This window comes from Dromiciops gliroides, chromosome 2, assembly GCF_019393635.1.
Source record: "Dromiciops gliroides isolate mDroGli1 chromosome 2, mDroGli1.pri, whole genome shotgun sequence".
In the NCBI taxonomy this organism is placed as follows: domain Eukaryota; kingdom Metazoa; phylum Chordata; class Mammalia; order Microbiotheria; family Microbiotheriidae; genus Dromiciops; species Dromiciops gliroides.
The window spans coordinates 695,597,781-695,625,601 of NC_057862.1; the positions used below are offsets into that span (position 1 = coordinate 695,597,781).

At 40.4% G+C, this 27,821-nt stretch overlaps 1 pseudogene; it reads left to right on the forward strand.

Annotated features, from left to right (window-relative positions):
• The first annotated feature begins 14,812 nt into the window (after nucleotides 1–14,812).
• On the forward strand, nucleotides 14,813–27,403 carry LOC122739660 (annotated as a pseudogene).
• The last annotated feature ends 418 nt before the right edge of the window (nucleotides 27,404–27,821 follow it).

The following is a 27,821-nucleotide window of genomic DNA, read 5'->3' on the forward strand; positions in this document are numbered from 1 at the left end:
AAAAAGTAACCTGGCTCTGGCATTCAATGTTCAACAACAGAAGACTCTGCTCAGCTCTGACAGCTTGTTCAGGACCTGATATTTCCTGTTCTTTTATTGAAGTATTCTCCCAGTTCTGCTATTCTGTGTTTTGTGTTCTGAAGGGACTCTCAGATCTTTCACCCTACATACCGTATTCTGAGCTCCCTACTAGGTCTAACACTTTGGGTTCATTAATCCCAGGGCCTTGAAAAACTATTCAATTCCATGACTTATGGAGTGGCTTCTCTGTATATGTGACAGGAGGGCACTATAGGGAAACTGAGCCACGGTCTACCTTGTGAAGTTTCTAGTTGGGAACTTTACAACAGCCTTGAAAGAAATATGGAAACATAAGAGACAGGCTCAGTACATGATAGATGTCAGGAGAGGGATGTGGGAGAGAAAGGAGGTGAACTCAATAGGAATCAAGCCTCTGAGCCAAACAGTAGATCTAAAATTGATTTCACTGACAACCTAGGAGCTCATGCTACCCAATGCACATGGGGCCATCTTGGGATCTCCCATCAGACCCCTATTAAATTCCAATTCTAAGGAGCCATATTTGGGCCTCAACAAGAGGCTGGATTGATAGGCTGGCTCTGACTGAACCTTTGATAACTATTACATGGACACCATCTGAGGAATCTGCATTCAAGCTGCTGAGAATTTAGTAAGAGTTAGGTGACCTCCCTTAGGTTGCCACTTAGCCCCAAGATTCCCCAAACATTTCCACTGTCCATGCTCAGCTCACTTCCTCATATGCTTCTAGGTATGGAGTTAGCTCGGAGATGATGTCATCTTGTTGTCTTTACTTAGCCTTAATGTGAGGAGAATCCTTTATTTTGGTTAATGATGAAGGATGGATGGAGACTAATTTGAAATAAGAGACAAGTCCCTAAACGGCTCATGTCCTTTGACCCAAGGATTGAACTGCTATGCATAAGCTCCAATGAAATCCAAGGAAGAAAGAAAGTTCCATCATATTGTAAAACATTCACAGAAACCCTTTTGTTGTAATATAGAACTGAGAATAAAGTTGGTGCCCATCATTTGGGGAATATCTTAATAGTGACACATGGATGCAGTGCAATATCATTGTGTCATCAGAAGCAAAGAATGTGATTTCAAGGAATCAGACTATCAGTAAACATTTCTTTAGCACCAGCCATGGTTAGGTACTGTACTAGACCTCTGAGATCCAAATACAAAGAAGGACTCCCTACTCTAAAGGAATTTTCCTTCTATCAGGGAGAACAACATGGCAGCTAGGTGGTGCAATGGAGAGAGCACTAGGCTTAGAGTCAGGAAGATCTGAGTTAAATCTGGATGTAGTGATCAAATCATCAGCTAAGTAATCCTGGGTAAGTCACATTAATCCTTCTCAGCCTCACTTTTCTCAACTGTAACATGGGGATAATAATTGCATCTACGTCCCAAAAGTGCCATGAGGAAGAAGTGAAATAATATCTGTAAAGCATCAATCCCATTGTGTGACATATAGGTAATTAAGAAATGCTTCTTTTATTTTTATGTACCATTATAACTACATAAAGCATACCTACAAATGTGCAATATATTCAATCCTTTCCATAATTTCTGCACAATTCCTCATTGGGATATAGCAACCTGCTCATCAAAACTACACATCACTCCATTAAATCACCGATCAATAAATAAGTAAAATAATCTATTGTTCTATGAACTAAGCTCTAGGAAAACACATTGAGGGCATGAAAACAGGAACCAATAGTTGCCACCCTCAGGGAGCTGATATTCTATTGCAGAAGACAATTGTGGCATGTTATCCACAAAATGAGGGCCAACCAACTTGAATTCTTCAAAAATTTTAGATGCATGACTTGTAGCAATAGTCTTAGCACCACCTCCCCAAAGATGGGCTTTCATACCAGGGAGAACCTCAGTGTCCCCAAAGGCCCTGCACAGTTGTCTAAAGTTAATATGTCCCCCTCTCCTCCTGCCCTTTTCAGTTTTATTCTTGGCTCTTAGGCCAGCCCCAAATTTGAGATGTATGGACTCAAAGCTTAGTTCTATGGGCTGTCCACACAAGTCCCTATCATAGTCTGGACAAGTGCCAGTCCAAACTCTTGAATGATTCAATATCTCCTTTAGAAATCTCTGTCATGATCTGATACAATTGGTATGAAGTTGTCCACAATCAAGAGTAAACAGAGGGATTCCCCATCTTTCTTTGGTTCGGACTCTATGCAAGACAATTTTAGGCTAAGGGTTAAAATATCTTGGGGGGACATGTTTACCCTCTTTATGCCTCATTTGATATTAACTAACAGAGAGTCACTGAACAAAGTTACCTCTGAAGCAAACTTATATTTTTGAGAAATGCATGGCAGTCACTTTGTTGGAGGAGAACATTTGAAGTGTTGTTTTACTCCACCAAATCCAATGGAAATTTTTTAAATACAAAATTAATAAGAACAGTGGAATCTTTGTACTCTTTGCACATTTCACTCAATTGTGGGATAAAAACGATATGTTGTACTCCTGAATACCATTTGTGAAACCTTGGCTGTTTTTATCAAAGCCGTGATATTATTCTTGTAAAGTTTTCATAAAGGTATAATGCTAAGCATATGGGTCAGTAGTTTTACTTTCTCAAGTATTTTTCTGTTAAAAAAAGTTCTGATATTTTCAAAATCAGTGACCTCCTAACTCCTTTGAGTTACATTGAGAGTCAATCTGTCATTGCCCTCAAAATGAACCTCCCCTATGTATCATTGGTCTGGTCTAATTGCTCTTCTTGGCTGCGGTGTTCTTTCATGTCATTTCTAATTCATTATGCAAAACAAGATCATGGGATCATATATTTGGAATCAGAAAGCTCTTTAGCAGCCGGAGCTCAACTGCTTTATTTACAGATGAAAAAACAGAGGCCCAGAGAGGGCTAATCCTTATCACTCCATGTTCAGCTGACATATCTGTGGGCTTGCTCCACATGCACTGCTGTTATTCCTGCCTCCTTAGGGATGACTCCACCCTGATGTCAGCTGAATGATTATTGAATCCTTTCCTTAGAAGTACCATATCATGAGAAGGTCCATCTATACTGTTCATTTTCCACTTCTAGACTGACCTCTGGTTGCCTCTGTTTCCACAGCAGCTGTCCCATCTCTTTCCAACTTCCTGTTGTTTTTTTTCTCTCCTTATTAGAATTAAGTTCCTTGAGAGTAGAATCTTATTCTCTTTTTTGTTGAATCTATAGCACTTAGACCATTTCCTGGTACTTAAATAAATGTGCTTTCTTTGTATCTATCCATTCATCTATTTATCCATCCATCCATCTATCTATCTATCTATCTATCTATCTATCTATCTATCTATCTATCTATCTATCTATCTATCTATCTATCTTCAACTTGAAAAGTCTACAAGCCAAGACTAAATTGGAGGGAGTGCTTGTGCATGATTTTTTGTTTGTTTGTTTGTTTTCAGATGATTGTGCACTCAATGCAGCCTCTGGAGCTGAGATGAAACAAAGTGGACCGATTTTCTGCTGCTTGTGATAATTTTGGCCTAACAATTCATACCAAGAAAACAGAGGTCCTTCATCAGCTAGCACCCAACCATCCATATGTGGAACCACCAGTTACAGCAAATGGAGAAGTTTTGAATGCTGTGGATAAGTTCATTTACCTTGGCAGTATACTTTCCAAGACAGTGCATGCTGATAATGAGGTTGATGCACAAATTGCCAGAGCTAGCTCAGCATTTGGGAGGCTCTGAAGGAAAGTGTAGGAGAGAAGGGCTATTACACTGACTACCAAACTAAATGTCTACAGAGACATTGTGCTGACCTCATTTTTTTCATGCCTATAAAACCTGGACAGTCTACCAGCCCCATGCCAGGAAACTGAAATGCTTCCATTTGAATTGTCTTAGAGGATCCTGAAGATAACCTGACTGTATAAGATACAAGACACTGAGGTCCTCTCTCAAGGTAAACTGCCAAGCATTTAAACTCTACTGCAGAGAGTGCAACTCTGATGGGCTGACCATGTGGTTGTTATGCCTAATGTATGCTTACCTAAAAGACTATTTTATGGAGAACTCACAGAAGGCAAGAACTCACATGGTAATCAGAAAAAGCAATATAAGGACACTCTCAAGTTCTCTCTTAAGAACTTTGGAATTGATTGCATGACATGGAAGACACTGTCACAGGACCCCCCAGCATGGCATACCCTCATTAGAAAACAATGATCATATTGGGAGGATTTAGAAATAGCTGAATATCTGATCTCAGAGAAATCATTAATGGCTTCCCACTAAGTTGGAAGAAAGAAGTCTCCAGTGGAGTATTCCAGAAATGTGCTTGGCCATCAGCTGCTCAAGTCATTTTTTAAATGACTTGATAACTTCTTATTAAAGAAGGTGCTGTTCTGTGTGAGCAAAGTAGAATTGAATTATCTCAAAAGATACACGAGATGTACAAATCGAGAATCCAATCCAAAGGTTCATATGGATTGTTTGTGACATACCTGTGGTAGAGCTTCTTGAGCTTATATTGATCGGGTGAGCCATAATCTGACACACTGTAACTTGACTCTAACATAGCGATATCATTTGGGTCCTCTTCAAGAAAAAGGACAACCATCACCATCTATCTGTCTGTCTGTCTGTCTGTCTGTCTGTCTATCTATCTATCTATCTAGCCATCATTTATCTATCTATCCATCATTTATCTATCTATCATCTATCTATCTATCTATCTATCTATCTATCTATCTATCTATCTATCTATCTATCTATCTATCTATCTATCTATCATAATTTGCCCAAGATCACACAACAAACGTTTAAGGTAAGACCTGGACTCATGTCTTCCTGCCTCCAAGCCTAGGACACTATCCACTTCACCACTTAGCTGCCTGTATTAAAAACTGGAATATCAGATTTGATGGTGGTAGCTTCACATAACATCTTCCTTATAGTAAGCCAAAATTGACTTGCTGTTTCAGGTTCAGGAAAATCTAGATTCAAATGGTACCTCAGATACTTAACAGCTGTGTGACCCTGACAGGTTCTGAAACCATTCCAAGTCCGTGTCCTCATTTGTAAAGTGGAAAATCTAATGACTCTTTCCTTGCAGAGTCATCATGAAAATCAAAAGATATGGTACATATAAATCATTTTATAAAAATAAGTTCTTTAGAAATTTCCTTTGTCTTCCTTGTTATCCTCATGCCTAGACAGAAATTAGTATCCAAGGAAAAGATTCTTCCCTAGTCACAAGATCTCAAATCAAATGGGGGGGGGGGGAGTCACAAAAAAACAAACCAACCAACTCAAAATTATCAGGTATCAATTAGTCTGTCACTCTCTGCTCTGTCTGAGTGATCTTTTCCTTATTATCACCCTCACCTGTTCCCCCTTTTTCTCCCACTATTTAGTCTCAGAGTAAAAACAGAAACAACAAAAAGCTGTCATACTTTACAAAGCAATGTTTTTTTTTCTTAAATCATCTTGGCTGGTTTTGAATAAATAGCAGTCTTTCAACTAGATCTTTCTTCAAATCATAGGTCACCCAAGATCTAATTTCCCCACTTCCACAGGGGTGTCCCTGCAACATTCATTCTAATATATACTGGACTGCAATAGAAATTGTTTTCCTAGTTTTTAGTCAAGTATTTGGTTTAAAATCCGTCACAAGATTCTTGCGGGAAAGATGGAGGGACATGCAGTAAACAACGATCATATTGGATGGATTTAGAGATGGCTGAATATCTGATCTCAGAGAAATCATTAATGCTTTCACACTAAGTTGGAAGAAAGAAGTCTAGTGCAGTGTGCCAGGAATGTGCTTGGCCCTCAGCTGTTCAAGTCATTTTTAATGACTTGGATAAAGACACTGATGACTTCTTCATTGAATTTACAGCTGACCCCAAACTGGAGACCATAGCTGATATATTTGATGACAGATTCAAAAAAGATACTAACAATCTAGTACCTTAGGTCAAATCTAATAATTTCATAGGAAAAATGTAAAGTCTGTAACATCTTACATCTCTCTTCAACATCTCAAATACCTTCTTTGCTCCAGTCTCTGAAAGATGTCCATTTTCCTTGTCAATGTCAATTCCTTTAATTTTCACCTGAATTCTGTATTTTTAAATATTTTTTTAATCAGTCCAGATCCGCCTTCACATTCTCCCTTTCCAACTCAACCCCAAATGGAGAACATGAGAAAAAATATAAACATGGATAGTCAAACAAAACAAATATCCGCAATGGCCATGTTATAAAAATGGTCTTATTCTGCATTCTGAATCTTGACCTCTTTCTCAGGAAGAAGCTGGGAAACACCTGTGGGAGCAATCCCACAGAGCATGCTGCATCTCCACTGGGTCTGATTCCTGTGAAAGTGGTTGAGAACACTAGGTTAGAAGTATTGATGTTCCCAAGACTTTGGGGCTCAGGGTATTAAGCTGTCTCCACCACAGTCTGAGAGGAGCTGGTGGTAGTCAAAGATGGTGGTAGTAGTTTGGCCCACCTGGTGAAAGCTGTCTTTTGTTTCGCCTTGAGGGTGCTCTGATGCTTCAGTTGCCTACTCTGTAAATTGAAACAAGTTGGTAGTTGGGAATGCATGTCTCTTCTCTATAGTAGTCACTACCCCAAGATTATGACAGTAAGAGCTGGCCTGGATGCAGGGCAGTGGTTTGTGGGAGCATTTCCACTTCCAGGACTCCCAGGCCCATCTGCCTATTAGTGGCAGTTGGTTAGCAATTGTTGCTGGTGGTGATGAGGAAGTTGTGCCCTATCTTCACAATGATTTCTCATTGGGAGGCCTGGCTAATGCTGAAGAGCTGGCCTACTGTACTCTGCCCTCATCATGCCAGCATTTATTAAGTAGCTCCAGGTACTGTGCTAGGAACTACAGAGAAAACAACCAAAATGACCCTCATGAAGCTTATAGCACACTGCACAGACAGGTCCATTCATGATATTGACAAAGGGAAGACAAATAGGGAGGAGAGGGATGAAAGTGCTAATATTTTGTGGTATTAGGAGCCAGGAAAGGCCTCATGGAGGAAATGGCCTGAGCTGAGACTTTAAGGGAATTAGGGATTCTAAGAGATAGAGATGAGAGAGGAGAGCATCCCAGGCACAAGACATAGCCTGCACAAACACATGGAGGCAGGATGGACAATTCTGTGTGTGAAGAACAGCAACTAGGTCTGTCTACCTAGAACATGGCTGTGCATAAGAGGAGGTCACATGAGTTTAGATAAACTGTCAGCTTCCTGCCAGCCACAGAGTAGTTAGGCTACTATGGACAAAGCAGCAAGGCATTGTAAGGAAGAAAAAAGAAGCAGCATTTCAAGTGACATGATCAACCAGGATTTATTAAGTGCTTACTGTGTGCCTGGCTTAGAGCTAAACCCAGGAAACACAAATCCAAGCAGGAAGAAAGACAGGCCCTGCTCTCAAGGAGCTTGAAAGTTAACACCTAAGAGGGAACTGAAAGGGGGTGGGGAAGAAGATAAAGATATCTGGCCAGAAATTAGAAGAAGAAGGAAGAGTTTACCTGGCAGATCTATGGAGAGAGGAAGAATTTACAACCAAATAAGAAATAGAGAATATTATGTAATGCAAAATGGAGCAATTTGATTACATTAAATTTAAAGAAAGGTTTTGTACAAATGAAACCAATGCAACCAACATAAGAAGGAAAGCTGGAAAACAATTTTACAGCCAGTGTTTCTGATAAAGTCATCATTTGTGAAATATAGAGAGAATTGATTCATATTTATAAGAATACAAGTCATTTCCCAATTGAGAAATGGTCAAAGGATATGAACAAACAGTTTTCAGATGAAGAAATTAAAGCTATCTATAGTCATATAAAAATGTTCTAAATCGCTATTGATTAGAGAAATGCACATTAAAACAACTCACACCTATCAGATTGGCTAATATAACAAAAAAGGAAAATGATAAATGTTGGAGAAGATGTGGAGAAATCAGAATACTAATATATTGTTGGTGGAATTGTGATCTGATCCAAGCCATTCTGGGGAATAATTTGGAACTATGCCCAAAGGGCTATAAAATGGTGCATACCCTTTGATCTGGGGATACCACTACTAGGTGGTATCCCAAAGAGGTCATAAAAATGGGAAAAGGACCCACATGTGCAAAAATATTTTAGCAACTTTTTGTGTTGGCCAAAAATTGGAAATTGAGGGAATGCCCATCAACTGGGCAATGGCTGAACAAGTTGTAGTATATGAATGTAATGGAATACTACTGTGCTATAAGAAATGATAAGGAAGTAGATTTTGGAAAAACCTGGAAACACTTACATGAACTTATGCTGAGTAAATTGAGCAGAACCAAGAGAACATTGTGTGATGAACAGCAACATTGTGTGATGATCAACTGTGAAAGACTTAGTTCTTCTCAGCAATACAATGATCCATGGCAATTCTAAAAGTCTTATAATAGAAATGCTCTCCACATCCAGAAAAAGAACTATTGATTCTGAATGCAGATCAAAGTATACAATTTTCACTTTATTTGCTGTTATTTTTTTCTTTCTTGTGGTTTTTCCCTCTTTCTGATTCTTCTTTTACAACATGACTAATGTGGAAAAATGTATAACATGATAGTATACATATAAACCATATATTTGATTATTTGCCCTCTTGGGGGAGGGGAGGAAAGGGGGAAAGGGAGAAAAACATTGGATCTCAAAATCTTCCAAAAATGAATATTGGAAACAATCTTTGCATATAATTGGAAAATGAAATACTACAGAGAGAGAGAGAGAGAACATCCAGTGGAGGATCAGGAGGGTAGCCTGGGCGGGGGTGGGGGTAGAAGACTTGGGTGGGCTAGGTATCCTCCTTAAAATGGAGGAATCATCCAATCAGAGAGAGGTCACGGGAACAGTGGACACTTCTAGTGTATGGAAAGGGAGAGTTTACAAACTCGAAGGGGTTCTGGGAGTAGGGAGATGGGCATGAGCTTCAAGGCTGAAGAGGAGGCAAGAAGAACAGGATTCTTTTGCTAAAAGTTTGGCAGTGAAAAGAAGAGATACAGGACAATAATTTGAGGGGGTGGCACAGCTAAGTGAAGGGGTTTTTGAGGGTTAGAGGAATGTTCAGATGTGTTTGTCAGCACTAGGGGGTTGCCAGTATATAAAGAGAGGTTTTTTTCCCCCCCACGGGGACATCCCTTTATTTTCCAGTTTTAAAAGGTAGGAATACAAAGGATTACACATTGTGAACAGTTAGAGACCTCAAGGTTCATTTAGTAGAAGCCTCTCATTTTAGAAGAAAACTGAGGCTAGGAAAGGGAAGTGACTAAGCCAGGGTCACCAGGTCTGTAAGGCAAAGGTAGCCAGCATTGGACCACACCTGGGAGGGACCAGGGGAGGGGCTGATCAAGGGTTGTAGGTGAGTCTTCTCTTGGCCTTAGGATGAGGCCTGGCTGAGTGCCTAGGAGGGTAGGAGGCCGATGATCTTTGGTTTGGAGGCTGTCTGATCATCTGACTGGAAGTGATGTAGGCCCCTGGCCCCTGCATCTGTCTGGGCCCCAAGTCAGGCAGGAGCTGACCACTGGAGCAGCCAGATCTCTCTTCAGTTTCTGTACTGAGTCCTGCCTCCACAGGTTGTAGGCATTGCATGCTGTGAACCTGGGCTGACCCAGGGGTCCTCTGGGGGGCCTGGTTCCAGAAGGATACTCCCAACTGCAAGTGAGAGTCTGACTCTGAGTTCTCAGAGTTCTGTACCATCTGGGCATAATCTATATCCTTCTGAGCTGGGAAGTGCTGGGTGGAGTTCCTTGGGGAAATCTGGGCCTTCTCCTGCCTGAGTAGATCAAGGGGCATTTCACCTGGGAGATCCATCGAGGATAGAAGGTTATACGGTTTCACCAGCTGGGGGTAGATAGGGTCAAGTTCTGTCTGCATCTTATTTTCACAGGTTATAATCAGATCCTTTACTTCCATTTTGACTGCCGGAAGCATCGCTCCTCTATGGTTGTTGTTGATGGTGATGTTGGCAGATGTCAGGCCCCTTCTCTACAAGGGCTGCTGCCCTCACTGATGGTAGCAAGGGCCGCCTGCTGGTGCAGGATCAAGGTGCACTCATGTCATATTACATATGAAAGTGACCTAGGTTAGGATTCCATCCCTCCCTACTACATCCCTCGGGGAGGGCAGGAGTTGTTTCTTTCTTTGTTTTTTCAATCTTTACTCTCTTTCACCCCGATGCCCTGCCCAATCCAGATGCTTTAAGCATCAGGGGCTTAATCAGTGTTTGCTAAAGAAGTGAACACGTGGATTGGGCTGCCAGTGCTCCCCTAACTAGGGACTCTCCGAGCTAAAGCTCGAGGGCCTTCGGTGGGGGATATGGGGATGCTGGGTCGGCTACTGGATGGGCTGGATGGCATCTGCTGTCCTTTCCAGATCGGAAGGCTTGGAACTCTGAGGATGAATGAATGAATGAAGGGAGGTTCTGGCAGTGATTGACAGAAGCACCCGAGAACTTCACACAGTTATTCGACAGGTGACAAGAGAGAGAAAAAGAGAGAGAGAGAGAGAGAGAGAGAGAGAGAGAGAGAGAGAGAGAGAGAATGGGGGAAGAGGGAATGAGGGAGAGAAGATGGGAAGGAAGAGAGGGAGAGAGGGGGAGAAAGAGAAGAACACCTAAAGAGAGATTTTTTAAAAATAGAGAAATGGGATGACTGCATGTCTAACCCCAGAGATGGGCTGTGGGACTGAAGGGAAAAGAGGTGTAACATTGAGGAGAAAATGGAGTCACAACATGTGGAGCCATTCTCACTAAAGTAGAAATAAACTCTTAAGAGCAAATGTTTAGAGCTGGAAAGGCCCTACCAATGAGTCAAGAGCAATTCTTTATTTTTATAGATGATGAGACTAAGATGCAGAACTGTTAAACACCCAAGGTCATCGAGCTAGATAATACCCGAAGAAGGAGTTGAACTCAGGTTTCTTGACATCCTGTCCAGCATATTATCTATTACTCTGCTGAAAGGTAGAACCTCCATTGCTGATTAGACAACCTCTGCAAAGTGGCTCTTAAACCACTTCTTACGCTCAAGAGAAATGGGAATATTAGAGATGCATCAAAGTTTGAGCAGTGTGGGATCCATCTGTGGCAGCTGTATTACAGAGTTAGCTGCCTTAGTGACCCAGAGATGGTGACTTTTTTAGGTATCATGGGTGTTAAATGATTCAGCTGGTAAAATGCCAGTAGCAGGATACAAACCTACATCTTCCTAACCTATATGGTATTCCCCTCCTACTGCTATTGCTTCTAACTACTGCTCCTACTACTGCTGCTGCTGCTACTACTACCACTACTGCTGCCACCACTGCTAAGGGTGGAAATAGGAATGATTTCATTTGTATTTGTGTCCCAAGCAGCAACACCTGTGTTTTAAAATAGCAGCCAATAGGGGCAGCTAGGTAGCTCAGTGGATAGAGCACCAGCCCTGGAGTCAGGAGTACCCGGGTTCAAATCTGGCCTCAGACACTTAACACTTACTAGCTGTGTGACCCTGGGCAAGTCACTTAACCCCAATTGCCTCACTAAAAAAAAACAACCAAAATAGCAGCCAATATCCAAGACTGGGGAAATGTTAGTAAATAGTAGTTCATGAGAAAAAGATCAGGAATTTTCAATGGACTTAAAGCTCAGCATATCTTATTAACTCCAGGCCCAGATCTCTATCCCCTGTGCTACCTGACTATCTCTAAGAAGGAAATAAGATGCACCTGAATTAGGACTTTTCAATTCAATAAACATTTAAAAAGTAATCACTCTGTGCCCAGCACTGGGGATACAAATAAGAAAAAGAAAGATAATGCCTGCCTTCAAAAAGCTTACCATCTAATGGGGGAAGACAAAAGGAAGCTAGAAAGGGGAGTGGAGACACCATGGGATACCTGGCACCAGAGCATATTGTTCCATGGAATGGGAGCCAAGTAGAGCTGCAGATGGAAAGTGGAGTCATCTGGAAGGCCTATTTGTCTCCCCCATAAAGAAAGGTTTGAGAAAATGTTTCGCACTCCAGGCTTTCAATCAGCGAGGAGAGGAGGCTGAGGGTTTGCAAAATTCTTGACATACATTATCTCATTTACCACATTAATTATTTTCAATTATGGTAAGGGCTCTGGCATACAAGAGAAATGAGCCTGTTTCTCCTTTTGCTTGAAGGGAAAATCTGGTAGAAATTAATGGCCCAGAGGTAGGTGGGCTCAATATATGGATAAAGAACTGTCCAAAAGGAGAAGGGTGTTGTCCTCTATATTAATAGGAAATGTAGAATACTAAGGTCCATGAATTCAAAGCTCTGGTTTATCCAGTAGCAATGTATGGCCATGAGAGTTGGACTCTAAGGAAATCTGAGTGCCATAGTATTGACAATTTTTAGTGCTGGAGAAAACTTTTTAAAGTCCTTTGGATATCAAGAAGATCAAATGAGTTGATAGTTTGAAAAATTAATTCAGACTAATGTAAAGAATTAATTGTGATTTGGGGTTTTCATAATCCTATCTTTGCTTTGTTATGGTCACACTGAAAAAAAAAAAGTAAGCTTAAAAGCCTAAGAGAAGATGGGTGTGTACTTTGGGAGATAATTGAACAAACAAGGGGAACTCTGACCACAGGGGACATTTATTGAAACTAAGTAACTAATAGCTCCTCTAATAGCTTCCCCATGCCCACATGGGTCTGGCCAGATTATAATGGTAACAGCCCATGTGGGTGTGCTGAGCCAGTTGGAGACTCAGCATGGCTAAGAACCACCCCTTCCCTTCCAGTGGGAGAATCAGTTAGTTTCAGTTAGAGGGAGTTCCAGTTAAGAGGCAGTTAGAAAAAAGGCAGTTAGGGAGGTTTTTGTTTGTTTTTCTGAGGAGAGCTTGTTCTGAGGGAAACAGGGAAGGAAAACAGACAGTTAGAGGAGCTGCTGGTGTTTGACCTTTGGACAAAAACAGAAGAGACTACAAAGCTAGTTCTCCTTATAGCTACAGATTTTGGGGGTTGGTGAGTTTGTGGGTTTTTTTTTTGAGGCAAAGCTAGCTCTTTGGAGCTGGCTGGGCTGGAGGCAGGTTTGGGGTGCCTGGAGCCTTTTTACCCCAGAGATTTATACATTGTTTCTAGTTCTGTTGATCTCACTTGTGTGATTCGGATATTGTTTTAAATTCATTCCCATTAATAAACCTGTTTTGTTTCTGAAAGAAGCTGTTTCTTTTCTTACCCCAATACTACAGCGAGCCGCCCAATTAACTCTTCCATACTAAATTTGGCCCTTACACTACTCATTGGAAGATCAAATACTGAAGCTGAAGCTTAAATACTTTGACAACATAATGAGGAAACAGGTGTTAAGGGCTAAAATTCTAGCTAAACTGTCTAAAATATCTAATGAGTGGTCACCAATAAATTATAAGCTTTAGCAAGAGTTAGACTTTTAAGCATTTATTAAGGAGAATAAGAATTTGGTAAAGAGAGAAAGGCCTAGATTCCTATCTATTAAAGGGAGAGCACATTTCTAGCTCCACTCTCCACCGGAGTCCAGAGGAAAGAGAGCGAGACTGATCGCCAGTCTCTTCCTTCCTCCTCCCACTAGCCCGCGTCACTTCCTTTTCCAAAGAAAAGACTCCTAGTCTTGACCTCAAAGACCTTTGCTTCATGGGTGGAACTCTTCTACAGTAAGTCTCCAGCAGGTGGTGTCATTCCAATCATTACTTATTGGGGGAAAACCCTCTGATGTTAGGAAATATTGAAGTCAAAAGGAAAAGGGGTGACAAAGGATGAGATAGATAGGTAGAATCATGGAAACAATGAACATGAGCTTGGACAGACTTTGAGAGATAGTGAAGGATAAAAGGACCTGGTGTGCTCTGGTCCAAGGGGTCATGAAGAATCAAAAGTGAGTGCAGGAGGTAGGGAGTTTAGGGGTAAAGATAATGAATTATGTTTTGGAAATAGTATATCCATTTCACTATGTCTGAAAGGCATTCAGGATGAAAGATTGGAGGTCAGCAGAGAAGTTAAGCAGGCAAAGTAGATTTGAAAATCATCAGCATAGAAATACTAATTAAATCCATGGGAGTTGATGAGATCACAAAATGAATTAGTATAGAGGGAGAAAAGAAAAGGGCCCAGGCCAGAACTCTGAAGGATACCTGTTAAAGAGAGCATGACCTGGAGAAGGACACAGCAAAGGAGGCTTAGAAGAAGCAGTCAGATAGATAGGAGGAGAACCAGGAGAGAGTAATGTCCCCGAAATCAAGAAATAAAGGAGTATTAAAGAACATAGACTGATCAACAATATCAAAGGTGGCAGAGAAGTTGAAGAGAAGGGTGATTAAGAAAAGTCTAAAGGATAAGACAATCAAGAGATCATTGGTAATTTTGAAGAGAGCAGTTTCAGTGGAATGGTAAGGTCAGAAGCTGAAATATGCCAAGTTAAGAAGGGATTAAGAGGAGAGAAAGTGGAAGCACCTTTCCTTTTTTTTTTTTTTTTTTTTTTTTTTTGGTGAGGCAATTGGGGTCAAGTGACCTGCCCAGGGTTACACAGCTAGTAAGCATTAAGTGTCTGAGGCCGGATCTGAACTCAGGTACTCCTGACTCCAGGGCCGGTGCTCTATCTACTGCGCCATCTAGCTGCCCCGGAGGCACTTTTTCAAGGAGTTTACTTACAGAAGATAGAAGATATATAGGATAATAGTTGGTAGGAATGAAAGGATCAAGTGCTGCTTCAGTCACATCCCTGAAACAAGATGGTGAAAATCAAAGTAAACAGATTTGGCTCTATTGGGCTCCTGGTGACCAGGGCTGCATTCAACTCAGATGGAGTAGGCATTGTGGCCATCAATGACCCCTTCATTAATTTCAACTACATGGTTTATATGGGTGAGGTATGAAGGTGAAAATGAAGCCATTCACAGAATCCTACCCATAGCAAGTTCAAGGGCATTGTCAAGGCTGAGAATGTAAAGCTGGTGATAAATGGAAAAGTCATTACCATTTTCCAGGAGCAGGACTCCACCAATATTAAATGGGGAGATGCTGGAGCCAAGTATGTTATTCGAGTCCACTGGTGTCTTTACCACCATGGAAAAGGCTAGGACTCACTTGAATGGGAGAGCCAAGTGGGTCATTATTTCTTCCCCTTCTGCTAATGTCCTGATGTTTGAGAGGGGAGTGAACTATGAGAAATATGATAATTCCTTTAAGATTATCAGTAATTCCTCCTTCACTACTAACTGCTTGATGCCATGACTGCTTGGTCATTCATAACAACTTTGGGAATGTGGAAGGACTCATGACTAAAGTCCATGCCATTACAGCTACCCAGAAAACAGTAGATGGCCCCTCCAGCAAGCTGCGGCATGATGGGCATTTTCTGCCCAAAATATCATCCCTTCTTCCACTGGTGCTGCTAATACAGTAGACAATGTCATATTTGAACTGAATGGGAAGCTCACAGACATGGCCTGCTGTGTTCCTACTCCCAATGTATCTGTTATGGATCTGACCTGCCACGTAGAGAAACCTGTCAAATATGATACCAAGAAAATGATGGATGTATGTGTATAACCCATATCTGATTGCTTACTGCCTCAGGGAGGGAGAAGGGGAGAAAGGGAAGGAGGGATAAGAAATGAAACCCAAAACTATAAATAAAAATGTTTATTACTTTAAAAACAAACAAATGCATTAATGAGTGAATGAATGAATGAATGAATTAGAAAAATGATGAAGCAAGCATCATAGGACCCTTTTAGGGCATTTTGGGCTACACAGAGGACCAGGTTGTATCCTGTGACTTTAAGAGCAATACCTGCTCTTCTACCTTTAATACTGCCATTGGTATTGACAACAATGACCATTGTCAAGATCATTTCCTGGTATGACAATGAGTACAGTCATAACAACTGTGTAGTAGACTTCGTGACCTATATGGCCTCCAAGGAGCAAAGTGGAAAACCATGGATCTTCATCCCCAGCCAAAAAATGAGTTCCACCACTGGGGAGATGACATACCTAATCTATGTCTTTATACTGGGGATCCCATTCCCTATTCACATCATTGTCACAAAACACCCCTGTAGTAGGTGGGGGAGAAGCCTAGAGTCCTATATTGTGCACCATCAACAAAGTCACCATATTATTGAGAGAGAGAGAGAGAGAGAGAGAGAGAGAGAGAGGGAGAGAGAGAGAAAGAGAGAGAGAGAGGGAGGAGAGTATACAGGGGAATGTTTGTTAGTAGTTTGTCTCCTGTGAGACAGGAGTGAAAGAAGATATAGTGTTAGAAGGCATAAAAATGATGGAAGATGAAAAGAGGGGAGAAGAGGGAACTCATAGAGAATAGCCTAATTTTTTTAAGTGAGGCAATGGGGGTTAAGTGACTTGCCCAGGGTCACACAGCTAGTAAGTGTTAAGTGTCTGAGGCTGGATTTGAACTCAGGAACTCCTGACTCCAGGGCCGGTGCTCTATCCACTGCGCCACCTAGCTGCCCCTAGCCTCATTTTTTTCTATAAAAATATGAGGCAATGTTTTCATCTGAAAGGGTAGTGTTTAAGGAGAAATGAGATCTTTAGGAAGAGATATTTGGGAGAACAGAATATTGAGTTGGTAAAGAAGGTATACTAAAATTTTCTAGTAGTAATGAGAACCTCGTTAAGATTGTGTAACATGAATTTGTAGTTGACCCAAACAGAATGACTGCATGATTTTCTCCATCTTTGTTCAGCAGCACACATGTAGGAATAAATGTGTGGTGGGAGTGATACAAGGCTAAGTCTTGGCAAGGAGCAATCAACAAAAAGAGGTGAGAAACAGAAGAAAAAAGGCAGTGGAGAGTTGAACTGGTTCACCAAGGGGTAAAGATAAGGAAAACAGGAGAGACTGGCTAGTGCCGAGAAGATGGCCTATGAGATACATGAGGGGTCAAGCAATTGGAGGTCACAGTGTGGAAAAAAGTAGGATTTGGTAAGGGAATGCAGAGGAACAAGTAAAAACCAACTAATTATGGTCAGATAAGGAGATTTCAGAATTCTTGAACATGAAGGTGGTTCATTTATGGTGATGGCATGATAAGGGATTTGATTGTCTTTGTGTGTAGCTGAGGTGGAGTGCAAGAGTAGATCACAGGAAGTGAGTAAGTTAAGGAAGTGAGTGGTAAGGGTGTTTTAGGAAGAGTCAACATCACTGTATTTTTAAAGAATCTCTAATTCTCCGGATTCTGTGAATGGCTTCATTTTCACCTTCATACCTCACTTTCTAGTCCTTACTCTGGTACACAGTAAGCACTTAATAGATGCTTTTTGAATGACTGAATGAATGCATTCTGGAGTAGCAGAAAAAAGGAAACAAAATCAAGGGTGCCTTGCAGTTATCCTTTGATGGTGAGTCTCCACTCTGGTGATAGTTTAAAGAACCCATGTCTCTGAAGGGCTGAACTCTGAAAAGTACAGGGGGGAACCAGACCATTTGGACTGGCTAAGGAATTATACATGTTCACTAAGAAGAGATGCTGCAATAGCTGTAATCGGGCATGGTTTTCATGAAATGCTTTATATTGTGTAATGAAAACTCATTTGATGCATTTATTGCAATTGGCTCAGTTGGAGGCATTGAAGGCAAAGGAAAAGAGGTTCCTGATGAATAGGGATTGAATGGGTTCCCATGGGATAGATTTTGAGGGATAAGAACAGGGCCCGCATTAGCTTGAGGCTAATTTCTAATTTCCATGAAAGATGTAGTTTAAGAGCAGAAGTAATAATTTCATCACTTTCCCAAATACTAATTTGGAAGGTGGCTAAAATACCAACGAAGAGAGGTGGGTGGCTTGCTTATAGCTAATAAGCATTCTAGAACTCACTCTCTGTCTCAGGGGACCACCCACTCTTCCCTGAGGTTCATCTCTGGATCTGCACCAATCCTGTAAAAGTTACTATCACTCAGCTCATGCCCTTGCAGGCATTGCTTCTCAAAGAAAACAATCATTATCTATCCTTAATTCAGCAATTCAACACTACAAGGTTCTATAATGTCCTTGAGGTTTCAATCTTACCATGGCAGACTACATGAGAAGCACGATGATAGCTTGAAGTAAGAGTTGGAATCCCAGTGCCAACACTTCAATTCAAGTCTACTCAACTCTACAAGCATTTATTCATTTTTTTTTTATGTTTGACTATATTGTCCTAGGACCAGGATACAAAAAAAAAAATTTCTGCCCTCAGTGAGAATACATTCTGTTTGAAGAACGCTCAAGCCACTGCCCCTCTCCAAGTCTAAATTTCTTCCTTTGTAAATAGGATAATTATTTCACTACATATATCATGCTGTTGTTTTAAGGAGAGTGTTTTATATATCTCAAATGGTGTTGAAGTGTGAGTTTATAACAACTCTGGCTAATTTAACCCCTTCACACCTTAGTAGATGCTTTGACGAGTTCATCTTAATAAAAATTAAAAACAACTAATAATTTGATGACCACAAGGGATGAATATTTCCATCTGCACTTAGATAAACTGGTCCTTGCATGACAAAGACACTGCTCATTGTCCGACTCTGCTATTTTCTGTTCTCTGTTCTTGGAGTCCTCCAAGTTTTGATATCCTGTGACATCAAATCCTGCCCTAACCTCTTTCTTCTGAGCTGACATGGTGACATCGCATCATTAATAACCATTCTTTGACTCCAACCATTCAACCACAATTAGACAAAGCCATACAATGGTGTTATTATCTAATGCAAGGTCTCCATATTCTCCCCCTGTAAAGTATAAAACACATTATGAAAAGCTTTGCTAACATCTATGGAGACTATATCTGTCTCATTCCTTTAATCTATCACCTTGTTTAAAAAAAAAAAAAAAAGGTGATGTTAGGGCAGCTAGGTGGCGCAGTGAATAAAGCACCTGTCCTGGATTCAGTAGTATCTGAGTTCAAATCTGGCCTCAGACACTTGACACTAGCTGTGTGACCCTGGGCAAGTCACTTAACCCTCATTGCCCTACAAAAAACAAACAAACAAACAAAAACAAAAAACAAAAAAAGGTGATGTTAGTCTGGTATGAAATATTATTGATGCAGTTAGTTCTTGACAACAGTCCTTGTTGATCATGGTTTTCTTTTCTAGATATTACAAAAGTAGTCCTTCAATAATCCATTTGATAATTTTCCAGGAATCTACATCAAGACCAATAGACTTGATTTACATAAACACAAATTATCCTTTTGAAAAGAAACTTAAGAAGTTTTTTCAGAAATTTGGAAATTTAGAGCAAGAAGATGAAGACCATGAGGTACTAGGTTGTGTTTTACTCAGTGCTACCCATTAAAGGTAACATTTGTAGAAGAGAATGTGATTTAAGAAGTAAACATCTGGCCAAGAAGGTCGTGTATAAAAATAGAATTAGGGTTTCTAGTTCATGGTTTAAAATATAAGGATGATAGACTTCCCAACAGGGATGTAGTACACTTGACAAGGATTGATGAGAATTCATTCACTGCATGTCTTACAAATATTTTATGAACATTTTCCTAAAGAACGAAGGAGGAAGGATAAATATTCCTGCTAAGCTAAGTGCCATAGGGAATAGCTAGAGTAAAGGTGAAAAAATAGCAGATGAGATTCCAAGAAGTTCACAGGTGACAAAATCCTAGAAAGGAAGCTGACAGTAAAACTTGGGGTCTCAAATGTTTCTACACAAATCCCCAATATTCACACAAAAAGCAAGAACTAAAGCGAGGAAGAAAATGTGAGATCACAGATATCACTGGTGGGATCCCATTGAAAAACATTTTATAGGAAAAGAAACCTATAGAGGGATAAGAACCCTTCAAGTGCTAAATTCTGAAGTCACAAAGGGAATCAATTCCAATGGCAAGGAAAAATGTGATTTGTCTCAAGAGAGTGATTCTTACAGATGAGAAAGCTGAGGTCCTGTGATAGGAAGTAACATTTCTCTAGTGTTACATGTATTGTCTATGTTCTGGCCCAGTCTCTTAGAGCCAAGCAGGTTATATTTCCTTAATAGTGTTCTAAGGTCCCATGAGAGGTTTCAGGATGATTCTTCTCTACTACTATCAGCTTGAGCCCCCACCAGTTATGTTCTTTCACTGTTAAGTGTCAGTAACTAGAGCCCTAATTCTACCTAACCATTTAATATCAATTAGTTTTTAGAAAGGGATATTTATTCTGAAGATATGGAAACATCAGAAATACATGTGTTTCTTTCCAAGACCTTAAGGACATACTCACACCCATGAAACCCAAGTCTCTGGGGAGAGCAGACTCAAACCTAGCTCAATTCCTACATGATGTTAATACCAAGTTCATTTCCATGTGTGGCCTCTTAAGCCAGTGCTTTGTCCACTGTACTACACTACTTTTGTGGAACTGGTAAGTTCTCTAAGTCAAAGAACTTGGGTTATGATACTGGCTCTGCCACTGCTTTGATGTGTGTATAACAAGGTCTGGCCTATGTGCAGAGCATATCAGCAAGCTTAGCTGATGGAAATTCTCCATCTATATATCCCACTCATGTCTTCTGGATGAGTCGTCATTTCAGCTACCCCAGGTTGGATCCCAAAGCTCATGCATAAAAGATGCTCCTTATTCCTTGGAGCATTAATGCTGACCTGGATGCAAAAATCTGGATCCAGGACAACTTCCCTTACATCTAAAATTGAAAGAAAAAATATTGAGGCAGACAAAGAACCCAAGCTTGTATTCCCAAGGCCACATGGTAGCCTTGGTGGAGGAGGTCACTATACCTATCCATTTCAGCATTATTCATCACAGGACACAAATCATTACAACATTCCAAATAACTTGCTAAGAGTACAACCAAAGTGGCTAAAGAAACTAATCTGAGGCTGACTGACCTTTATGAACATGCTATGTAGCCAGTCAAAAAGGCCTTCTCCTAACCACATGACTAAGCTGGTAAGAACCAAAGACAGGATATCACCTCCATCACATCATAACTCTACCAGGAACAAGATCCTTACGCTCTCTATATGGGGAATCATCATAAGCTAAGCTTGTTTAGGAGCTCAGCACATATGCTGAGCCCTACAACATGTACATCAAGACATTGGCAGAGTTAATACCAGAATCCAAGTTTCCTTACTCAAGAACACATTCCATTGTATCACATAGCTTAGCAATTCTAGCAAACAGATATGACTTAAGAGGCATCAAGGCTTGGCATTCTAGGTCTGGTGCTGCCAATTCTTAGTGAGATGTCCTTGGTCCAGTCACCTTCTCTATAGGTCTCTAGTACCTCATCTACAAAATGAGGTGAATAGATGTAATGTTCTTCATTCCTCTCCTGGATCTGGTCTCTCTAGATTTTACCACCATGCCTTGGTGACCTTCTCACCCTGAAACATTCTTCAGCCTTTGTAGTCCCCTTCTCCCAATGGTGACCTCCTCCTGGAACCTCCATTTTCTGAAAGGTCCTGAGTCATGTCTTTTATTCCTCTCTTGTCTCTGCTTTCTAGACTTTGTTACCATGCCTTGTTTGGTCCTCATAGTCTATGTCCCATGCTCTAACATCCCTCCTAACTCCTATATTTTGTGTTCTGTATTCTGTAATCCTTTCTAACTATGTTTGAAATTCCAAAGTCCCTTGACTTCACATATATAATTGACATAAAATTGCTTAACTTCTCAAGGAGGGAATATTAGAGGTAGAGAATTTGAAAAAAAAAACTTTTTGTTTAAGTAATGTTAAAATTTTTACATATAATTGGGAAATATTTAATGAAATAAAATATATAAAAATTCTATTATATTTTATGTTCTATGTTATAAAGATCCTACTGGTTCTGAAATTCTGTGTTACAGGTTCTATGATCTTCCCTGGCTCTAATATTCTAGGTTCTAAGTCCTCCATCTCCTTCTTTCTCTGCTAATCTCTGATTCCATGGAGAAATGTCACTTGACTGAGGGTATTTCATACCAAGGACAAGTCTGACTGGCTAATTCCAACCAGCTCTCAGTAATAGCATCCCAGACAGCGGAATGAGCCTCCAGAGGAAAGGGGTGAAATTTTCTAACACATTTAAAAGCAGACTGCAAAAACAATAGAAAATTCAAAGTGTCAGGAAGAGTTGTGCCCTGGTTGCTTGGATTAGATCATCAAATAATACATTTTTCTTCAGTTCTTCTTTCAGAGATGTTAAGAGTCTGAGCACTGCAGGTTAAATGGAGAGAGAACAAATGGTTCCACATAATGGAATTTTTTTCATTTGATGAACAAAATGTATGATGGAGATAAAACAGCCAGGCTTTTAGGAGGTTGGGGGAGGGGGGATCCTGCCCAAAGAGCCCCAGGAAGTAGGCCAAAGGAATACACCCAAGCTGAGAGCTTAGGGTTGTCATCATTTCAGCTTTATTACAGCAATGGATTGTTTTCCAAAACTCTGGAAGGAATAAAATGGCACCAGATATGACACAGGATAAGGGTCGGGATAGGAATGTAAATGAAGGAAGGAATAAGAATGTTATAGCTACAGTTATGGTGTAAGGTTAGGGGTGGTGGAGAGATGGGATGGGGGTGGAATATGGATAAGGAAGAGGAGAGGAGAGGAGAGGAGGGGAGAGGAGGGGAGAGGAGGGGAGAGGAGGGGAGAGGAGAGGAGAGGAGAGGAGAGGAGAGGAGAGGAGAGGAGAGGAGAGGAGAGGAGAGGAGAGGAGAGGAGAGGAGAGGAGAGGAGAGGAGAGGAGAGGAGAGGAGAGGAGAGGAGAGGAGAGGAGAGGAGAGGAGAGGAGAGGAGAGGAGAGGAGAGGAGAGGAGAGAAGAGAAGAGAAGAGAAGAGAAGAGAAGAGAAGAGAAGAGAAGAGAAGAGAAGAGAAGAGAAGAGAAGAGAAGAGAAGAGAAGAGAAGAGAAGAGAAGAGAAGAGAAGAGAAGAGAAGGATGGGAGGGGAGAGAAGAGGAAAGGAGGGTAAAAGAGGAGAGAGAAAGGGAGAAGAGAGGACAGGAGAGGAAGGGAGGGGATGGAAGGAATGGTCTGCCGTCTTCTCAGTGCTGGTCCCTTAGATCACACATTTATGATGGACAACTGAGGCTAATAAATGTCCATATGCAATGTTTCATAAGCTGGGATCTGGACTTTTTAAAAGCTTCATAATTTTATTATATATATATATATATATATTCCATTGTTATCACTGCATTTAATTTCATGCATTAAAAACATTGTTCTGTGATCCAAAACAGGTTCAAAGAACTCATGATAGAAGATGTTCTCAACATCCAGAAAAAGAACTGTGAATTATGAATGCAGATTCAACCACACTGTTTATACTTTGGGACTGTTTTTTCCCTTCTTTTTTGAGGTTTTTCCCTTGTGCTCTGATTCTTCTTTCACAAGATGACTAATGTAGAAATATTTTTAATTTGATTGTACATGTACAACCTATATCAGACTTCTTTCCCTCTTGGGGAGGAGGGAGGGAGGGAGAAAAAAAAATTTGGAACTAAAAATCCTGTGAAAATGAATGTTGAAAACTATCCTTATATGTAACTGGAAAATAATAAAATACTTTTACCTTTTTTTAATTGTTCTGGAAGATGGCAGAGGAAAAGCAATTACTTCCCTGAGTTCTCCCCAGCACCCCTACAGATACCTTCAAATAATATCATAGGACAATTCCTGGAGCAGCAGAACACACAAAAGGAAGGGGTGAGATTATTTTCCAGCCAAATATGGCTTAGAAGGTCAGCAGGAAAGGTCTGTTGTATGGGGGTGAGAGTGGACCACAGACCTCTACAGGCCACACCAGCACAGATCCAGCCCCAGACAAGCTGCCCAAGAGAAACAGGCCTCAGGAGTCTGAGAATCAGTTGTGGCAGCAGCTGTTTCTGGAACTCAGCTCACACACAGTGAGGGGCTCAATCGGTTGACCAGGGGGAGATTCCAGGGATCTCTGCTGGCACTGAGGTAGGACTGTTGTTTTGCCTGTGCTCGGATCTGAGAAGCAGTCTTGGGAGGCATCCCAGTCATGGAAGGGGCATAGGCACACCAGAGCTTGCAGCCACAGTGAAACAGGATTCTGTTTCAGGTTAAAGGTCAAGCAGGGATGTGGTTGTTTGCAGACAAAAGCACAGTCCAGGGGAGTGGAAAATGTGCCTCTCCATAAATAGTACTACCTTGGACCTCCTGAAGTTTGGGCCAGTGCATCCTGGAAGCAGTGCCCTACTTTAAGAAGGAGTTAAAAGTCAAGAAATAGGATAGGAAAATGAGCATTCACAAAAACTGCTGACCTTAGAAAGTGTCTATGGTTGAGGTGCATCCTCAGAAGAGGATAGAAGGGTCAGGGCCCTTACATATAAAGTTTCCAAGAAAAATATGAATTTGTTTCAGGCTATAGAAGAGTTCAAAAAGGACTTTGAAAATAAAGTAAGAGAGGTAGAGTAAAAAATGGAAAGAGAAATGAGAGAGATGCAGGAAAGTCATGAAAAAAGTCAACAGCTTGAAAAGCCAAATTAGCCAAATGGAAAAGGAGGTACAAAAGCTCTCTGCAGAAAATAAATGCTTAAAAATTAGAATTGAGCAAATGGAAGCTCATGACTTTATGAGAAATCAAGACACAATAAAGCAAAACCAAAAAAATGAAAAATAGAAGGCAATGTGAAATATGTCCTTGGAAAAACAACTGACCTAGAAAATAGATCCAGGAAAGATAATTTGAAAATCATTACACTACCTAAAAGCTATGATCAAAAAAGAGCTTAGACATCATCTTCCAAGAAATAATCAGGGGAAATTGCCCTGATAATCTAGAATCAGAAGGTAAAATAGAAATTTAAGGAATCTACTGATCACCTCCTGAAAGAAATCCCAAAAGGAAAACTTCCAGGAATATTATAGCCAAATTCCAGAGCTCCCAGGTCAAGGAGAAAATATTGCAAGCAGCCAGAAATAAACAATTCAAGTATGGTGGATCTGTAGTCAGGATAACACAAGATCTAGCAGTTTCTACTTTAAAGGATTGGAGGACTTGGAATATGCTATTCCAGAAGGCAAAGGAACTGAGATTACAACCAAGAGTCACCTACCCAGCAAAACTAATTAATATCTTTCAGGGAGAAAAATGGGAATTAAGTGAAAGAGAGGACTTTCAGGCATTCATAATGAAAATATATGAGCTGAATAGAAAATTTGGCTTTCAAATATAAGACCCTAGAGAAGCATAAACATGTAAACAGGAAAAAGAAATCATGAGAGCTATTAAAAGGTTAAACTGTTTACATTCCTGAATTTGAAGATGATACTTGTAACTCATAAGAACTTTCTCATTATTAGGGAAGTTGATTTAGACAGAGGCCACAGGAGTGAGTTGAATATTAAGGGATTATATCTTTTAAAATATTAAGGGTTAAGAGGAATGCACTGAGAGAAAGTTAAAGGGAGAAGTGAAATGAGGTAAAGTATCTCCCATAAAAGAAGCAAGAAAAAGCTTATGGAGGGGAGGGGAGGATGGGAGAGGTGCAGGAGAGTGACTGAATCTTACTCTCCTTAGAATTGGCTCAAAGAAGGAATAACATACACACTCAATTGGGTATAGTAATATATCTTGCCCTGCAGGAAAGTGGGAGGGAAACAGGAAAGGGGGGGGGAGGGGTGAAGGAAGGGAGGGAAGATTTGGGGAGGAGACAGTAAGAAGCAAAATGCTTTAGAGGAGGGATAGGGTGAAAGAATATAGAAAATAGTAAATATCAAGAGGAGGGAAATACAATTAGCAATAGTAACTGTGAAAGAAATTTGAAGCATGTTTTTCTGATAAGCCTCAGTTTTCAAACACATAGAGAACTGAGTCAAATTTGTTAAAATAAGAGCCATTCCCCATTGATAGATGATCAAAGGACTTGAAGTTTTGAGAAGAAATAATCAAAGCCACCTCTAGCCATATGAAAAAAAATGTTTAAACTCATTATTGATTGGAGAGATTCAGGTCAAAACAGTTCTGGGTACCACCTTATACCTATTGGATTGGATAATAGGACAGAAGAGGAAAATGATAAATGTTGTGTGGGATATGGGTAAAATGTGACATTAATACACTCTTGGTAAAGTGTTAAACTGATTCAAACATTCTGTAGAACAATTTGGAACTATGGCCAAAGGGCTATAAGACCCAGCATACTCTTCAATCTAGCAATACCACTACTAGGTTGGTATCCTAAGACACAAAAAAAGTTGAATTCAAAATTGGGGTGATGCCCATCAATTGGAGAATGGCTGAACAAATTGTGGGATGATATTGGAATGTAACACTATTGTGGTGTGGGAAATGATGAGCAGGTTGCTATTGGAAAGGCCTGGAGAGACATTGATGATACAAAATGAAATGTACTATATCCAAAATAACAGCAATATTGTAAGATGATCTATAAGTGACTTGGTCATTTTCAGAAATGCAATGATCCAGGACAATTCTGAAGGACTTGTGAAAATCCATCTACAGAGAAAGAACTGATGGTATCATTTTTTGTTTATTTTCTTTCACAACCTGACTAATGTGGAAATGTTTTGAATTATTGCACATGTATAACTTATACTGAATCCTGGAGTTCTCAAGAGGGGGAGGGGAGGGAGGGAGTAAGAGAATTTGGAATGCAAAGTTTTAAAAATCGATGTTAAAATTTGTTTTTACATGTAACTTGGAGAAAAACTCTAAATAAATAAAAATAAATAAATAAAAACATGGTTCGGACAAGGACTCTATAGGGGCCTTCATCAATCAGAGAGAGAAGAGGGAAATGAAACAAAACCTTAAAAAGTAAAGAACCCCTGCTTATTTCATAATTGCTCCTCTGTGATTGATTGGACAGGATTCTTTCATTTCCACGCCCTTTCAACTCTCATTGAGTGACTGGAATGCAAATTGCTATTATATATATATATATACACATATATAGATATATACATATATATATGTATGTATTTATATTCTTCTGTGAAAAATCATGTCTGTTTCCTTATGTGCTCTTACTGCTCCTGTTTTCCAGGATTTGTTCTTACTTTGTTGCTAGCCCATCCTTAAAATTAGCCAATTAAAGTGACACAATGACCACAGCCTTTGCCTGCTGACCAGAAATAGCAGATTATAGACGTTTTTTCCCCTAAAAAGAATCCTTATTCTTGAAAAGCAGTCCAAGCTGAGCAGCCAACATTGGCCGAGGCTATGTCTGGTGGAAAAGGGCCTTTCTGGGCTGATACAGAATTACTCCCCCATCACAGTCTATACTCTAGCCAAACAACCCTACTTTCTGTTCCCAGCATACGGCATTCCATCTCCCACCTTTATACCTTTGCAAAGGCTGTACCTCATGCCTAGAATGTTTCCATTCCTTACCTCTACTTCTTGGAACTCTGGTATACTCAATCTCATCCCATAATAAAATAACTTACCTTTCTGAGAGTTCCCTTAAAGGCTCATCTTAAATTCCACTTCTTCAAGATTCTCCTGATTCCTCTAATTCTTTTTTTTTTTTTTTGGTGAGGCAATTGGGGTTAAGTGACTTGCCCAGGGTCACACAGCTAGTAAGTGTTCAGTGTCTGAGGCTGGATTTGAACTCAGGTACTCCCGACTCCAAGGCCAGTGCTCTATCCACTGAGCCACCTAGCTGCCCCTGATTCCTCTAATTCTTAATGTCTGTGACATAGCTTTTGCTTTGTTTGATATATATTGCATATTAACTTTATGTGTAGAAATGACATCTCTCTAGTGGAATGTCTATTCCTTGAGGACAGGC